Below are 15182 nucleotides of genomic sequence, written 5' to 3'. Positions count from 1 at the left end.
CAAACCCGTCTGACCTTGAATCACATCCAGAGGTACTTAACATCAGATGTACAAGAGTCTCTACTGAAAATAGCAGATGCTGGTGAAGAACAAATGGAGAGATTTGTAAGAGGTGAACTTGATTCTGCTGGGACATCTAGCTTCTTCTGCCCAGTTAAGAAATCTAGCATCATAACATTTGCTGACATAGCCAAGACGACCAAATTTAACTCTGACAAGAGAGGGACAAATCACAGTAGCTATCACTCCAGAGATCATTTTCTGCACAGAGCTGTCCAGAGCAAGAAGATGTTTCAATAGCAACCGTTCTTAGTCACCCAATAGAACCTCTGCCTATGTCCCTCTTCAAGGCTGATGGAACAATGAGAAGAATGGACAAAAGATGAATTAGGGCATTAGCTGGAAGGTCAAGCTGAAAAAACCCATGAGCTAAGAGTATGCAACAAAGAAACTACAGTGTACATCAGAGATGCCATGCAAATAATGGCTGGGGACAAATTCCACACATCCAATAAATTGGCTGCTGAGTATTTGAGGAAGGTCCTAAAAGGATTTGACAAAGCTAATTCTGTAATCAGAGTCTTTAACAGATATGACAACAACTGAAATTGTGGAAAGACAGTGCCAGACCAGATTTAATGTTGGATGCACTGGTGATTGGTAAATGCCCTGCTACTCCATGGTGAAAAAAAAAAAAAAATTCAAAACGTTGCATCCAACAAGAAGTTACTAGTAAAATTCCTGTGTGAATGTATGGTTCAAAATGTACCCAACAATGTAGGAGCACACAAAACACAAACATTCCTTCCTGCTGGAGGCCTTTCTAATAGAGAAGTAGCAAAGTCCATCACCAGTAGAAGTGTTGAAGAAGCCCAAAACTTGCACTGTACTCAAGAGGAACATAAGAACAGCCATGCTGGGTCAAAACAAAGGTCCATCTAGCCAATTTCTTTTCTTCCGACAGTGGTCAATGCTGGGTGCCCCAGAGGGAATGAACAGGTAATCATCAAATGATCCACCTCTGTCACCCATTCCCAGTTTCTGGCAAACAGGCTAGGGACACCATCCCTGCCCATCCTGGCTAATAGACACTGATTGACCTATACTCCATGAACTTATCTAGGAAGCAGACACAAGGATGCTTCTGCATTCTGTATGTCCCAATATGACTTTTGGATATCTTGGTGCCAAAGGAACCATAGTAATTAGATCACCTGATACAGATGTTTTGGACCTCGCTGTTCATTACTTTGCAAAAAATGGAACACATTGATAACACGCGGATTGAAACAGGTAGTTTCACCATCACAACTGATGAGCATTGTTTCATACCTGTCCATGCAATCTGTGATACACTCACTCCTGCAACATATTTCCTGCTGTACATACTGTAACAAGATGTATACCAGGTGTGTGTGTGGGGGGGGGGGATTAATGTTGAGACAAAGGGAGCTTACAACTCCAAATATCTTCTCGAATTGGAAGAGAGTGATATACAAGCCACAATTTCTGCAGCAAGGAAGTTAGCAGCAGTGCAGTATGACCAGAGCAAGAAAGAAAAGGAGGCCCACAAAGACTTGAATTGCATGCACCTCCATTTAGCCACCAAAAAGGACAAGTCACTGGCCAAGCTCCCACCACATGAGGACAGTTTTGAAGAGCATGTCAAAAAAGCATCTTCGCATACAAAGCCTTGGATGTCTTTGCATACAGGTAAACCCCAGATATGGGATCACCATTGCAACATGGATGAAAAAATGTGGATGACAAACTACTTCCTGTATTCTTCAAAAACCCAATGGCATCTGAGTTTTTATAAAACCTTATTTGTGCGTGTACTAGTAGGGTTGCTGCACAATTAACTATGTCTGTACTCAGAACCATCTTCTCTACACAGAATTGTGTATATGCAAGACAATGAAGATTGTGGTAACCCATGCACTCAGAGATCATAATGAAAAATAAGATGATCATGATGTTGACTCGAAATGTCACCAGCACTGTTACCTCTACAAAATTTATCACAGGATTGTTGTTTTTACCCTTTAGACTGTTGTTGTGATACTCTGAGGTCAAGGAAACCCAACTGTATGTTTTGAAATACACAGTCATTAAACTAATGCAAATATTTCAAAGTGGTCATTTTAACAAGTTGATGGAGTCATTGTTTATCCCTATTTCCTGGCCACCTGACAGTTCCAATCATAAAGCAGACATAAACGTTGTGTGTGTGTGTATTAAGTTGACCAAATCAGTTGTGTCTGCCGCTTGCGTGTGTGTGTGTGTGTATTAAGTTGACCAAATCAGTTGTGTCTGCCGCTTGCCTATAAAGAAATAGCCCTGCAGAACTAAACATTAAATTTACCTTGTCAACTTTAAAACATGAAATCCGGTCCCTAGAGGATAGTGCATTAAATCACTATCCTGCTGTCTAGCTCTCCACATCTCCTCCCACTCTTCTCTCCCCATCCAACCCCACACCTTTTTAGTCCATTAATCAGAAAAATATAGGGATGGAAGGGACCCTCAGGTGTCATTTAGGCCAGCCCCCTGCACTGAGGAAGGGCCAAGTAAACCTACAGTGTCCCTGACAAGTGTTCGTCCAACCTGTTTTTAAAAACTTCCAATGATGAGGATTCCACAACCTCCCTTGGAAGTCTATTCCAGAGCTTAACTATCCTTATAGTTAGAAAGATTTTCCTAATATCTAACCTAAATTTTCCTTGCTGCAGATTAAGTAATCATTATCTTAATTACTAATTAGATGCGTTTTCCCTGGCTACAGACCTGCCTGTGGGCAGAGCAGTAGAAAAAGGGGGGGGGGGGGGGGGGCAGGGAAGGCGGCTACAGCCTGGACCTTGGGGCTTTCTATGGGAGTGTGGACACTGGGAGCCCACAGAGCTGCACAGGACTTCTCGCATTCTCCAGTGCTCGGCACATCCCAGCACAAGGAACCCTGGGTGTAGCCCCCCGTCAGGGAGCAGCCTGGATAGCACAGGGAGAAGTACTATACAGCTCCAGCACCCAGGCTGCAGCCTCCCCTCCCAGACCACAGGCCCTTACCTCGGATGCAGTGTCTGCATGCAGGCAGGTTTGCAGGGCTGCAGCCAGAGAATGCACATCTCAGCACCTTGCCTGCTGCTGGGACCTTTCTTCCAAAAAACATTCTCAATAAGTGCCATGCTGTTGCCATTTTCCAAATTCCATTAATATTAAAGTCCATGGGATGGGATTGGTTTGGTTCCTGGCAAAATGTTGCTATTAACCAGAAGTTATTATCCAGTTTGCTATTAAGCAGATTCTACTGCACTTAGAAGCACTGTAGTCCCAATCAAAAAAATGTACAGAGAAAAAACCACCACCAATGAAGGTCAAAAACAAACTAGTTCATCTGCAAGATGAAGCCAAGCCAAGAAGTGATTCACACAAGCTCACTATATTGTTTCAGAATTGCTGAAAGTTGATGGAGAAGCGGCATTATTTTCCAAGATTTATTAAATTGTAGGGATTTCTACCTCCATTCCCCAACGTTTGCTAATATCTGCTAGAGTTTTATAAATTGAACATATACTTTGACTGAAGCAGACTGGTATAAAATACTACCATAATATCCAGTATAGAGAGACATAAGAAAAGTAATTCCATTGCTTTTTGGAACTGTTAAATAATACTTTTCTAAGGCCATTGGTATTATCTAGACAGCTGAAGGGGTGGCAGGTGGGGGAATACTACTAGGTTACTTTTGGAACCCAGAGAGATACAGGACTGCCTTTTTGAAAAGTCATGTCAGGTCTGTGCTTGCAAGATACATGCACAGACAATAATTCTGCCTTATTAGCCATTTTGACATGATTGGCTAGTCCAGGGGTGACCAACCTGTGGCTCCAGAGCCACATGCGGCTCCTCAGAAGTTAATATACGGCTCCTTGTAGAGGCACCGACTCCGGGGCTGGAGCTACAGGCGCCAACTTTCCAATGTGCCGGGGGGTGCTCATTGCTCAACTTCTGGCTCTGCCATAGGCCCTGCCCCCACTCCACCCCTTCCCACCCCCTCCTCTGAACCTGTCATGCCCTCGCTCCCCCGCCACCCAGAGCCTCCTGCATACCATGAAACAGCTGATCGGGAGTTGTGGAGATGGAGGGGGGAGGCGCTGACTGGTGGGGCTGCCAGTGGATGGGAGGTGCTGGGAGGGAGCTGATGGGGGGCTGCTGACTTATTACTGTGGCTCTTTGGCAATGTACACTGGTAAATACTGGCTCCTTCTCAGGCTCAGGTTGGCCACCCCGGGCTAGTCTATGCATAAACCTCTTGTTGATGCAAAAGTCAAGAATAAGAGGTAGTTTCTGTGACTAACTGTGTCTCACAACTTGAGCCCCTTATATTCAGGGCAGTATGGAACAGCCTGCAATTTGGCTGTTGGTGTTCTTCCCATCTTATTAACAGATTATGAATTTCAGAATTCAGCTCTTGACATGGTTTGGGAGTGGTTGGTTAGTTTGTTTTAAAAAGAAAAAACTTCATGAGCAGATTTGGTTTACTGACATTCCTATGGAACTCATGCTAAAAATGAGTACCTCATTCAGCTTTTTTGTTGCTGTTACAAAGTTATAAATACGTTCTATAAGGCACTGTGCTTTCTTATACATCACTGCCAAGATTTTCAAAAACAGGCACTTAAAGTTGCTTTTCAAAATCAATGAGCAACCAACAGCTCCCACTGAAGTCAGTAAAAGCTACTGGGCATTTGACACTAAATCAGGCCACTTATTCAGGCACCAGAGTATGGACTTAAAACTGCATGACTAAGTTGGGTTTCTAATAGTCTCGAACCTTATGCATTTAATCTTTGATTATAAAAAGACAAATCTGTCACAAAAAATGCTGAGATATGTATGAGTCTTTTTTTTTTTTTTTAAATTAAAGGTATTGTTGGCGTGACGGCAGACCACAGTAGAGTAAACAGAATTGCTTGAGTGGTTCTGCTCCTTTTTTTGAGGGATTCCAGTGAGAAGTACTGAGCAACTGCTATTTGTTCTCTCACGCAAGGCTCTACCGCAGTGGTGGGCAACCTGCGGCCCATCTGGGTAATCCACTGGTGGGCCGCCAGACAGTTTGTTTACATCTGCACAGCTGTCCACAGCTCCCAGTGACCATGGTTCACCGTTCCTAGCCAATGGGAGCTGTGGGAAGTGGTGTGGGCCGCAGGAGCATGCTGTCCGCCGCTTCCCACAGCTCCCATTGGCCGAGAACGGCGAACTGCAGGCAGCCGTGCAAATGTAAACAAACTGTCTGGTGGACCACCAGCAGATTACCCTGATGGGCTGTGTGCGGGCCGCAGGTCGCCCACCACTTCTCTACTGGGTTCTATTCTGTCACCCCTCCTATCCAATCTCTTTTTAAGTCATTAGGGGAATTACGGATTGCAGTATAGGAAAGATACCCATATTCATGTGTCCATCTATTCCAACCCAGCTGGTGCAGCAAAAAGACCAGATACGGTTGAGATAACGCTTACAGAATGGGGAAACAATCTAAAGAAATGGCAGAAACATAAGCATCCCAGCTGAGGAAATCTGACTACCATTTATTGCTTCCCCTTACAACTTTGGAAATGCAGTGGAGTAGGGAGTGTCATGTTCAATATCAGCTGCCTCTGAACACTCAACAGCGCTCTGTGTAATTCAGCTGCACTCCATGCAACTAAATTATTGATTTATTTTTCAAAATAATCATATGTGCTTGGAAAGATTATGATCTTCTGGATGCAGATCTCAGCATAAATATCCATGCTTCTGTCATCTCAATACTGGATTACTGCAATGTGCTTTAAATGGAGCTACACCTTAAAACTAATATTGGATACTAATACCTCTGCCTAGTTTCTTCCCACAGGGAGCATGTTATACCCATGAGCCATGATCTGCACTGTCTACCAGTTGACTGCTGAATGAAATGTAAAGGTGCTGGTTTTGATCTATAAACCCATAAATGGTTTAATGGTTAACTGACAGACTATTGTTTCTCCCCATGTAATACTACAGGAGCTGTAGTCAGTTCTATTTAACACAGGGGGTTATTAAAAAGAATACAAACAGTTTCCCTAAGTGAGGGGTACACTGCTTTATAACTTGCTTTCCTTGAAGATCTGCCAAAGCAAAGATCTAATAAGTAAAAAGTAGGGCTGTCAAGCGATTAAAAAAAAGCAATAATGATTAATGGCGCAATTAATCGCACTGTTAAACAATAGAATACCATTTATTTGAATCTTTTTGGATGTTTTCTACATTTTCAAATATATTAATTTCAATTACAACACAGAATACAAAGTGTACAGTGCTCAATTTATATTTTTAATTACAAGTATTTGAACTGTAAAAAAAACAAAAGAAATAGTATTTTTCAGTTCACCTAGTACAAGTACTGTAGTGCAATCTCTATCACGAAAGTTGAAATTACAAATGTAGAATTACGTACAAAAAAAACTGCATTCAAAAATAAAACAATGTAAAATTTTAGAGCCTGCAAGTCCACTCAGTCCTACTTCTTGTTCAGCCAATCACTAAGACAAACAAGTCTGTTTACATTTGCAGGAGATAATGCTTACCTGCTTCTTGTTTACAAGGTCACCTGAAAGTGAGAACAGGTGTTCGCATGGTACTGTTGTAGCCAGTGTCGCAAGGTATTTACGTGCCAGATGTGCTAAAGATTCATACGTCCCTTCGTACTTCAACCACCATTCCAGTGGACATGCGTCCATGCTGATGACAGGTTCTGCTCAACAACAATCCAAAGCAGTGCGGACCGACGGATGTTCATTTTCATCATCCGATCATTTTCATCATGTTCATCATTTCATCATCATTTTCAGATCCCACCAGCAGAAGGTTGATTTTCTGTTTTGGTGGTTCAGGTTCTGTAGTTTTGCATCAGAGTGTTGCTCTTTTAAGACTTCTGAAAGTATGCTCCACACCCTGTACCCCTCATACTTTGGAAGGCACTTCAGATTCTTCAATCTTGAGTCGGTTAGAAATATCACATTCATTCCTTGTTTGAGTTTTGTGAAATCTACAGAGAAAGTGTTCTTAAAATGAACATGTGCTGGGTCATCATTCGAGACTGCTATAACATGAAATATATGGCAGAATGCAGGTAAAACAATGCAGGAGACATACAATTCTCCCTCAAGGAGTTCAGTCACAAATGTAATTAATGCATTATTTTTTTAACGAGCATCAGCAGCATGGAAGCACGTCATCTGGAATGATGGCTAAAGCATGAAGGGCCATAAGATTTTTTTAGTGTATCTGGCCCGTAAATATCTTGCAATGCTAGCTACTGAAGTGCCATGCAAATGCCCGCTCTCACTTTCTGGTGACATTGTAAATAAGAAGAGAGCAGCATTATCTCCTGTAAATGTAAACAAACTTGTTTGTTCAGCCAGTCGCTGAGATAAGAAGTAGGACTAAGAGGACTTGTAGGCTCAGAAGGGCTACATAACTGTTTTGGTTTTTTAGTGTAATGTAACAAACAATCTACATTTGTAAGTTGTACTTTCACAACAAAGATTGCACTACTGTACTTGTATGAGGTGAATTGAAAAATATTATTTCTTTTATCATTTTACAGTGCAAATATTTGTAATTAAAAATATACACTTTGATTTCAATTACAATACAGAATATATATGAAAATGTAGAAAAACATCCAAAATATTTAATAAATTTTAATTGGTATTCTATTGTTTAACAGTGCAATTAAAATTGCGATTGATAGTGATTAATTTTTTTTAATCGCAATTAATTTTTTGAGTTAATCGCAATTTATCGACAGCCTTAGTAAAAAGACTACACCTACACAGAACATCTTATCCAGCGTATTAGGAAAGTCTAAATACTGATAGCTGCACATGGGCCATAATAGCAACTGCCTTGAGAATATTAATGAACATACGCAGAAAAGTAAATTTAACACGAGCACACACAACTGTACCTATGTGTATGCTCATACTAAATTCAAGTTAAGAAAAGCTATCAAGATGCTCAGGCCCAACATTGGGTATTGCAATAAGTGTTATACCTCAATCAAAACAAGAGCTTTTGAGTGGAGGCAATTTTATCATCATCCTGCACTGCTAGAAATGAATACACAACTGTGTTTTGCTACTGCAGGGAGACTCAGATTGATCTAATTTAGCTGTCCAAGATGACCAGAAACACAATGTTAGTCACCATAAGCAGTGCATAAAACTAGTTTCTCACAATAATTTCAAATTTTAAATCGCTAGGCAAGAACCGGGGGGGACGGGACACCAAGGGGGGAGAAAACAACTCTTAAAAGGTTTTTTTTAAAAAAATAAACACCTGCAGCATGGGGAGTGCCAATACACCTATCCACTATATCACCAAAGCAGTGTGCCTCCACCCTGCTCTCTGAGAGACCACTTCCAGAAGTAAGGAAATTAGTATTTACCCCTAAGAGACCTTGTCCTCACTTGCTTAGGCTACTAAACTGAAAGCCACTTAGTGGCAACTATGATAGTGGTTTGTGTGATGAGGACCACGCATCCACTGGCAAGCTGACTCACACTAGACGTCAAATGCCAATAACTTTTTATCACTATAAAGTGGTGTTCAATTAAACTCAAGCCTTCTCAGAGGGGAGGGGAAATTTGTTTCTGCCCTAAAATACCTTGCTTACTAACCAGCCGTGTAAGTTTTATCAAAATATTCTGTTTCCTTCCTGTAACAGCATGACAAGATAAGAATCAGTATGTGGTTTTCCAGCACTTGCTTTGTAGTTTTCCACAGAGATTTTAAAGTATTAAAGTTACACTATCAGTGGGAGTGTAAACTGTAACACTGTAGCAAAAGTACTGAAAGAAGAATATATCGGGGAAATAATTCTTAAGAAGAATTGCAGCATAATTCCATTGCTTTAATCAATTTACAATAACTGCTAGTTTATTGTTTAATTCAGTACTCTGTATTCCTCTATTCCTCACTCTCTCCCAGAACTGAATGGCTCTTCATTCTACCACCTCAAGAGCATTATGTACAGGACACCTACAGTAAACATTTCTATCTATCAATTAACTACTTTTTCAGTGTTTAGATAACTGCGTCCATAAACATCTTATGAAAAATCATTTCCATTACACAACAGTAGAGTTTTGAAGAAGCACAGTACATCTAAGATGATAATTTGGTCCTGTTTTAGTTACCACTGATTAGACTCAACTTTCAGAATTCTAACATGCTTGCTGCTATGGTTTACATTTTTTCTAGATGTCAGATACTGAATAGGCTCACAGTCAGTTGATGCTCTTGCTGTCTGGTCTCGAGATTGATTTTTCAGTCCTTAGAACTGAATAAATAGATAGATTGTTGAGGAGAACAGTTTCCAGAAGCAACAGCTATCAGAAGCCAGTTTCGGTGGTCATCACAGTATTGTGGAAGGCCTACTAAGTTTGTTTTATTAGGTCTTGACCATGCTGCTGAGTCTATGGGCATTTTAGCTGAATATGTATTGCTGCTCTAGCAGTATCATTTTGGGTAGCAGTGTGTTTTAGATTTAATTTTTTTTAATAATTAAGAGAAGGAAATATGCATGTCCTGGATGATTGATTATTATTTTGTTTGTTCTGAATTCTGTGTTTTTAAAAATGTTACATTTGTCTAGGAGAGGCACTATAACAGAGAAATCTCCAAAAAATAAATAGATGAGCTGTCACAGGTTCACCTGCACCACTGCAATTTCGACAACCTCTTTGAAAGAGTAACAGATACAAATAAAAAAAATGCATGCATACTAATACAAGTTTAGAATCTTGACTATCAAATTGAAAAGCTTTCATTAAATGGGACCTCCTACTACAGTTAAATGTGCAGAGGGAGTCTGAACTGGGCTTTGAAAGTGTCTCTCCCGCCCCAGAAGTCTGCCAAAACAAGCCATTTCTCGCAGTCCCGGTTTCACACTGGAAGTTGCACGCAGCCCCAGGCTAGAGCCAGCGGCCTCTCACACACCGCACCGAACGGAGGTAATTAACTTTGTTACCAAACCCTAGAGAGCGACCAGGAAACAATGTTTCACTCCCAGCGCACGGGCCTCCTCCTAGGTGGCCCTGAGGGGCTGGCACTGGCCGAGCGGGAGCCAGCCTGGCGTGGGAATGAGGGCGTTCCGGGGGGGTCCCAATAGCAGTTTCTCTCCGCTTTGCCCCACCTCTGCTGGGAACAGGCCCCGCCAGTGTGAGGAGCCTGCAAGGCGCTGAACCGCCGTCCGCTCATGCGGGGCCAGGCGGAGGCCAGCAGCCCCGAACACACGCCGCTCTGTGGGGGGCTCCTACCGTGCCAGCGATACCAGCCAGCGAGCTCCCGCGCCGCCGCCGCCAGGGACCACTGTCGCCTCTGGCTGCTCGCAGCCCAGACACAGAACCTGCTGATGTGCGAGGCAGCGATGCTCTGGGGAGCGCCCTGCTTGGGGGAGGCCGCGAGGGCAGCCGCTTCTAGAGGCCGACGCTCACGGCTCTGCTAGGACTACTAAGGGACGAGCGAGCGCAGAGCCCCACCCCGGCAGAGAACACCGGGGCCCCTCGCACCAGAGACGAGCTTCGGGCCGGGGGAGAGGATCAGCCCCAAGGGGCGCCCCGCAACCCAGACTCCAAGCAGCGCTCGCCCGTTACAGACACAGACGGACCCACCGGGCGCAAGACGGGTTCAGGCTGCCCTGTTCCGGGGAGCGGGAGCGGGCGCGGCGCCCAGCCCGAAGGCACCGTTGGGTAACTCTTCCAACGCCGCCGCCCCCAAGCTGTAAACAAAGCAGCGCGAGCCAGGGGCCGGGCCAGCTACAGAGACGCCGCGCGCGCGCCACCGTCGCTTGCGCTGCCTGGTTTACAGCGCGACGGCGGTTCCCCGACCCCTACCGTTCCATTTCCGTTGGGAGCAGGCGGCCTCCACGCTCCAATAATGAATGAGTCCCATATACCCACACCCCGGCGCCGAGTTACCTACCCCACCAATTAAAATGTTTCTCTCACCGCTACCTCCGCCACCGCTGAGAACTCCCGCACTCCACAGCACCACCGCCCCAACCAGCTACTACGGCCCCTTTAAGGGCTAGTCCGATGGGAACCGCTTAGTGAATTAAATCTCCATCGGCGTCTCCCCGGCTTTATCCCGATCGCTCATTCCCCCCTCGATAACTCGACGGTCCGGCTCCTTCTTCCCGCCTCCTCTCCCTCCCCATTGGCAAGCGGCTCTCAAACAGGAACAAACACTAATTGGTGAAGATGGACGACATTCATCTGTCTCCGCCCTTATTGTTCATTTTGATTGGTTCATAGGTGTCAATCCCTCCCTGAGGCGGCCAATCGTCTCAACCAATCACTTCGCCATGTGGCGACTGTGCTCTTCCTATTGGCTACGTAGACCAGCTTCCTGTAGAGCTGAATGGCCAAGACGGAAGTCTGTCCTAGATTCTGGACGGCTCATCATGGGAAGCTTTCCGACAGCTCAGAGACCGCCCAGTCTTTGTGCATGGTGGGAAGAGGCTGGGAAATTAGCTTCAAAACTAAAATGAGTGCCTAGCCCTTTAAATGTCTTCCACAGTGTTAGGGACGCCGTAAAAAGTCTTTACACTTCCATTGCGCGAAGGGACTGTGGTACAATTCCCATATGCGAAAAACGCGCAAGAACTATTCTGACCGCGAAACGGGTGGACAGAGTCCTCCCTTGAAAAAAGGCGGGCCTGTTCTGTATCCCCCAGGTATCAGCTGTAATCACTTATCCCTCTCCAGGTATCTGGAGCCTATTTACCCCCAAGTTTTAGAGGAGTGGGGGTTCTGGATTGCTTACTCCGTCTCTCTCCTCGTTTCTCGTCCCGGATCCCGTTGATCCGCAGCTCTCTCTCAGGCGTGCAGACTGAATCTAAGCTGAGGGATGCAGCAGTCCCAGGGCACCACTAGACCAAAAGTTCCAAAACCCGCTTGGCCATCTGGGATCAGTTTGAAATTGGATTCCATCTGGGGTTCAGACCTTTCAACCACCAGACACACTCTGGGAACCATATACATGAATAAGAATAATATGAGAAAAAGAATAACAATAATGAAAATGTCTAGATCTCTGAGATTCAAACTAAAACACTGCATTCTGGATGTTCACTGTCATGCGGAGTTTTGAGGAGGGGCATCAGAGTTGCTGCACTGAGTTTAAAAAGACCAAGATCATTTAGAAGTTTCAGTGCAACTAATGAGTTATATTGGTAGTCAAATATGTCATTTTACCTGAAGAAACTTGTTTCATAATTAGATTTTCTTTCCCTCTCCATAAATTTGGATTAAAAAAAATTGGGATTAGCAGAACCATTGCTTGAAATCTCAATTTTGCCCATAGAAAAATTAATAACATATTTCCTCTCCCTAAAATAAAATGAGCAAATATTTGCCTCTTGTCTAGTTTCATGTCAAATGTGCAGATACTTTTTGCCAGAAATTATTCACCTTTTCTTACCACAGCAAACCACTGAATTTCACTCAACATAACTACTGAAGCTCTGAATTTTGGGAGACATCATAGTGAGGGACACAAGACCCATTTTAAACTGTTTATCTTTACTTTTTCCATGAAGGCTTTCACAACACAGGGAAAGGGAAAGAATTTTGCTGTTGTTACCGCTTTATTACAACTTTGATACTTTTCATGACCCTTACAAAAACCAATTCTAAGATCTCTTTGTAATGAAGATGTGACACACACAGAGAGAAAGACTAGACAGACACTGAATTTTATATCCTGGCAGCAGTAGACGCAGGCATTGTTAGGTCTAAGGGGGTCAGGATTTCAAAAATTTAATACGTCTGTTACATTAATATATCAATATAGAGTTACAGGCCTTTGGGAAGATGAGGATAGTAAAAAACAGAACAAAAATTAAGAATATAAATCTTAGTTGCAGGGAAATTTACTGCCAAAATAATAAAAATCTTCTCATTGTGTGGAAGTGCAGCAATTTTACTGGAAATAAAAAGAGCCGAAAGGAAAAAATATGCTAGATACCAGACAAAATAAAGAGGATTGTAAAAAAGCCTCAGGAGGAAGAGTCCCAGATTCATTGACTTTCTCATTGTCATTCAATTATATAGACACTGATTGTGCAAACACTTATGCAGGAATAGATTTATTTTACCACAGTGAGCCATGCCATTGGAATCAATACATTGTATAGGCACCATCCATATTGTAGACAGCAATTGTCCACCTTTATCAAGATGATGATAGGAAGCCCCAGTTATCTTATATTTACATTTTACAACAAAGTTTGCTACACCATTTGATGCTCATTGTTTGGTCTGTAAGTGTTCTAGAATCCATACACTCTTTCGGTAAAAAATACTTACATAGTCTTCCAGAAGCTGTGACAGAAAGGAAAACAGGAAGGGATCAGATACCTGATGTGCCAGTGGCTGTGAAGCATTCAAGTGAACTGTTTCCAATAAGATGTTGGGACTTTTTAGGTGGAAGAAAAGATGTTAATCTGTTGTATTACTCCTTCTATTTTCAAATGTTGTATTGCACCCTAAGTGTTTTGGTAGTAGGACACCTAACAAATATTTATTATCCTGAGGCAACATAATCTACTGAATTAAACATTGGACTGGGAGTCAGTAAACTAGGGTTCACTGCTACTGATATGCTGTATGGTCTTGAGGAAGTTGCTTAGGCTAATTTTTTCTAATGTGACTTCTGATCTTGAGAGCCCAATTTGAGACACCTTGAAGTTGGTTTTCACAACTGAATGACGTCAAAGAAACTGATGGGGCTCATCACCAATGAAAATCAAGCCCTAGGTATTTCAAGTTGAATACTCACACTAATTTTTTTTTAAGTACATCAGAATCAGGAAGCCTGCCAAATAATTAGTGGGGGCCCCTGGATTATTGAGGTGCTAAGGAGCACCCAAGGAAGACAAAGCCATTGCAGAGGAGCTAAATGAATTCTTTGCATCAGTCTTCACCGCAGAGGACATGAGGGAGATTCCCACACCTAAACATTTCTTTTTAGGTGACAAATCTGAGGAACTGTCCCAGATTGATTTTGGGTTTCAGAGTAGCAGCCATGTTAGTCTGTATCCTCAAAAAGAAAAGGCGTACTCGTGGCACCTTACAACTACTCCTTTTCTTTGTCCCAGATTGAGGTATCAATAGAGAAGGTTTTGGCACAAATTGATAAATTAAACAGTAGTAAGTCATCAAGACTCAATGGTATTCACCCAAGAGATCTGAAGGAACTCAAATATGGAATTGCAGAACTACTAACTGTGGTATGTAACATATCACTTAAATCACCCCCTGTGCCAAATGACTGGCAGATAGCTAATGTCATACCAATTTTTTTAAAAGGTTCCAGAGGCAATCCTGCTCAATTACAGGACAGTAAGCCTCACTTCAGTACCAGGCAAATTGGTTGACACTATAGTAAAGAACAAAATTATCAGACACATAGATGAACATGATTTGTTGGGGAAGAGTCAATATGGCTTTTTTAAAGGGAAATCATGCCTCACCAATCTATTAAAATTCGGGTCAACAAACACGTGGACAAGTATGATCCAGTGAATGTAGTGTATTTGGACTTTCGAAACCCTTTGACAAGATCCCACACCAAAGGCTCTTAAGCAAATTAAGGAGTCATGGGATGAGATGAGGGAAGGTCCTCTCATGCATCAGTAACTACTTAAAAGATAGGAAACAAAGGGTAGAAATAAACAGTCAGTTTTCACAGTGAAAGAGGTAAAGAGTGCGGTCCTCCAAGGATCTGTAGTGGGAGATGTGCTGTTCATCATATTCATAAAAGATCTGGAAAAAGGAGTAAACAGTGAGGTGGCAAAGTTTGCAGACAATACTACATTATTCAAGATAGTTCAAAGCAGACTGCAGAGAGTTACAAAGGGATCTCACAAAACTGGGTGACTTGGTAACAAAATGGCAGATGACATTCAGTGTTGATAAATGCAAAGTAATGCCTATGGGAAAATATAATCCCAACTATACATACAAAATGAAGGGGTCTAAACTAGCTGTTACCACTCAAGAAAGATCTTGGAGTCATCATAATTCTCTGAAAACATCTGCTTAGTGTACAATGGCAGTCAAAAAAAGCTAACAGGATATTAAGAACTATTAGGA

At 42.7% G+C, this 15182-nt stretch overlaps 1 protein-coding gene across 1 annotated transcript in view; it reads right to left on the bottom strand.

Moving 5' to 3' along the window:
- FRYL (FRY like transcription coactivator) overlaps positions 1-11278 on the bottom strand; it is a 416688-nt gene extending 405410 nt beyond the window's left edge. Inside the window, exon 1 of the mRNA XM_084625954.1 lies at positions 11008-11278. The gene's annotated coding sequence lies outside the window, so the exon portion shown is untranslated. The remainder of the gene's footprint in view (positions 1-11007) is intronic.
- Between the last annotated feature and the right edge of the window lie 3904 nt (positions 11279-15182).

The sequence above is a fragment of the Lepidochelys olivacea genome (assembly GCF_965140295.1).
Source record: "Lepidochelys olivacea isolate rLepOli2 genome assembly, chromosome: 4".
Classification (NCBI taxonomy): Eukaryota; Metazoa; Chordata; order Testudines; family Cheloniidae; genus Lepidochelys; species Lepidochelys olivacea.
The sequence above is the reverse complement of the archived record's forward strand: the minus strand, read 5'-3'. Positions and strand labels throughout refer to the sequence as shown.